The sequence below is a fragment of the Elephantulus edwardii genome, unplaced genomic scaffold (genome assembly GCF_000299155.1).
Source record: "Elephantulus edwardii isolate Elephantulus edwardi_28Jun2011 unplaced genomic scaffold, EleEdw1.0 scaffold00026, whole genome shotgun sequence".
NCBI classification, from domain to species: Eukaryota; Metazoa; Chordata; class Mammalia; order Macroscelidea; family Macroscelididae; genus Elephantulus; species Elephantulus edwardii.
In genome coordinates this window covers 17591954-17595330 of record NW_006399776.1, presented here as the reverse complement: position 1 = coordinate 17595330, position 3377 = coordinate 17591954, and positions in this window count along the sequence as shown.

Below are 3377 nucleotides of genomic sequence, written 5' to 3'. Positions count from 1 at the left end.
TGCAACTAATTGCCTCTGAAAACCTGCTGGAGAGGTATTGATGGGTCAGTTCTGACTCTATGTACTCAAAGACAACTGCCAACATCAAGGCAAGTGGTTCCAATCTGCGAGCTGCTCTTATGGAGAAAGATGGACAGTCTCCTCTTGTTCAATGTACAGCTTCTGTAAAGAGTCAGAGAGGAGACAGCACCAATGCCAGCAATGAGGTTTTTAATGAGTCCATGGGGAGCTGCACCACTAACCCAAAAGTAGTGCCTCTCTAGTAGTTCAAATCAGCATGTTGAGTTCTGCAGGAGAATGACAGCAACCCCCTCCTGTGCAGCTGACAGCCTCAGAAAACCACTGCAAGATCAACTGTGAGCCAGATCCTACTTGTGTGCAGTGAATGAGTGGGTGACAGACTGCAAAGATATTTGGCAATGATATATTTGCTAAGGAACTCATATCTAAATACCAATTTACAGAAAGCTCCAACACCTTAATATGAAAAAGAAAGAACCCAATTACAAAATAGGCAGAGGATTTGAAGATAATGCACTAAATAGTCAGAGGCCAAAAAACGCATGGGGAAAAATGCTCAAGATCATTAGCTATTGTTGTAGTTGTTGTGTCAGGTGCTCTCTAATTGACTACAATTCACAGCAATTCTATAAACAACAAATCCTGCCTATCTTGCCTCATCATCACCACAAACTCCACTATGTTCAAGCCCAAGGCTACAGAAACTGTGTCAATCCATCTGTTTGAGTGTCTTCTTTGTATCTCAGCCTTTATGTTTTCCAGCATGATGTCTTTTTCCAAGGACTGGCTGCAACTGACAATATAGAACCTCAGCCTATATGAGACAAAGTTTCACCATCCTTGCCTCTAAGGAGCACCCTGGCTGCACAGCCTCCTGACTGTTTTTTCTTTTGGCAGACTAAGGGATACACCATACTCTTCTCCAACACCACAATTCACAGGCATTGCTGTTTCTTTTGTCTTCCTTTTAGTCTGACTTAGAAATGCATAGAAAGCAATTGAAAATATCATTGCTTAGATCAGGCATACCTTAGGCTTCAAACTGACATCCTTGCTTTTTAAGCACTTTGACAAACCTTGAATGCAGATTTTACCAATACAATTAGTCTTTTGATTTCTTCACTGCTATTACAATGGATGTTGACTGTATCCAAGTAAAATGAAATCTTTAACAACTTCAATTTTTGTCTCCATTTATCATGAGTAAAGGCCATCTTTCATAGCTTAGGTCCAGTGGTGATGATGTTTGTTTTCTTGACTTAGAAATGCAATCCATACTGAATATCAATCCATATTGATCTTCTTCAGTAAGTACTTCAAGTTTTCATTTTCTGCAAGCAAGGTTGTGTCAGCTGAATAATGCAGGTTGTTGAAACTTCCTCTCATTCTGATGCCATGTACTTCTTCATAGTCTAGCTTCTCAAATTATTGGCTCAGCATACACATTGGATGTTGCTGTGTTACTGTTAGGTGCTTTTAACTGATTCATAGCTGTCCTCCGAGTTTTCAGGGCCTATCTTTCACCCTCAGAGCAGCTGGTAGATTCAAACCACTTGTCTTTGAGCTGACAGCGCAACTCCCTTACACTATGTCACCAGAGCTCCCTACAAATTGAATAAGAACAAAAAAAAGGGCCTGATAAACATCTTTCCACATAGCCTTATTGTGTTCAAATAATTGCTTCTTGGTCTATGTATACGTCTTAGGTGAGCACAATTAAGTATTCTAGGCAGCCCATTCTTCTCATGATCGCCATAGTTATGATGCATACAATCAAATGCCTTTATATCTATAAAACACAAATAGGCATCCTTATGGTATTTTTTTTTTGCTTTCTACCAAGATCCATCTGACACCACCAATAATATCCCTCATGCCACAGCCTCTTCAGCATCTAGCTTGAATTTCTGGCAGTTTTGTAATTATACTTGTTCCAGTCATATTTTAAAACGCTAATGATACTGTTCTATCATTTCTACATCCTGTTGGGTCATCTCTTATTTTCTTTTTAACAGTTATAAATATGGCTCTCTTCCAGTCAGTAGGCCAGGTCACTGTCTTCCAAATTTCTTGGCGTAGATTAGTGAGCACATCCAGGGTTGCATCTGTTGAAATATGTCAGTTGGCATTCCATTGATCCTTGGAGCTTTACTCTTTTGCCCCACTGGGGTGGAGGTGGAACTAGGTGAACTAAAGTATCTTTCTTAATAAGTAATGAAGCTCTTATCCCCCGGCATTTTGTCCTAGGAGTTCTCTTTTTTGCTGAGTGTGAATCTCAAAATCTACCCAATTCTCTGGTCCTTGTTCTCATCATACTCTACAAACAATGAGGTGATCAGTTTGGTGGGGTTTTTTTTTAAGGAGAATTTCTAGCTTTGAAAGTGATGGAATAACTTTGTCTCCATGCATTCTTCACCCACAAGAGACTCAAACTCAACTCACTGCTGTCAAATCCCAGCCAAATCTTGGCTGACCTCCACAGTATTTTCAGAGGGTATAAATCCCATGGAAGAGTTTACCCACCCTTCTCCCATATAGAGTATCTGATAGATTCCAACTGCGTGCCTTTGAGTTGGCAACACAATTCATTACCCTCTAGGTGACCCTGAAGTATGAAAGGGAGGAAGGAGCCCTTTGGAGCCCTAGCATCCCAGCATTTCTAGATCCTGTTGCCAAGATACGTTGTTCCTCTCAGACTCATTTTGAGTGTCTCTTGTGCTGTTGTTGTTATTGTTGTATTTATGTGCTGCCAAGTCATCTGCGACTCATAGCGACCCTTCGTACAACAGCCCTAAACCCTGCTCTATCTTGTGCCAATCTCACTGTTCCTGACACACCTACTCCCACTACCCCAATCACTGGCTCAATCCATCTCATCAAGGGTCTTTGTCTCTGCACTGTCCCTCCACCCTCCCAAACATGATATCCCTCTCCAAGGTCCCTCCTTGCAACATGCCCAAAGTATGTCAGAAAAAGCTTTAGAATCCTTGCCTCCAAGGAGCAGCCTGGCATCACCCTCTCCAGGACAAACCTATTTGTTCTCCTAGCAATCCATCAACACTCTTCTCCAGCACCACAGCTCAAAGGCATCAATTCTCTTTCTATCATCCCTAGTCATTGTCCAGCTCTCTGATGCATAGCACCCAATTGTAAAGACTATGGTCTAGATCAGCTGGCCCAGTGGACAGAAGATGATGCTACCAAGCTGAAGGTGGGTGACTTTTAATCTGCGACCCTCGGACCTGTCTTTCATTGTTTTTGTTCAGACATTCCTCTAGGTCGTATAGCCCTGGTGTACAAGTTGCTGTACAGCAGTAACTTGTGGTTGCTGTGAGGCTGAACACTGTGTCACTGAT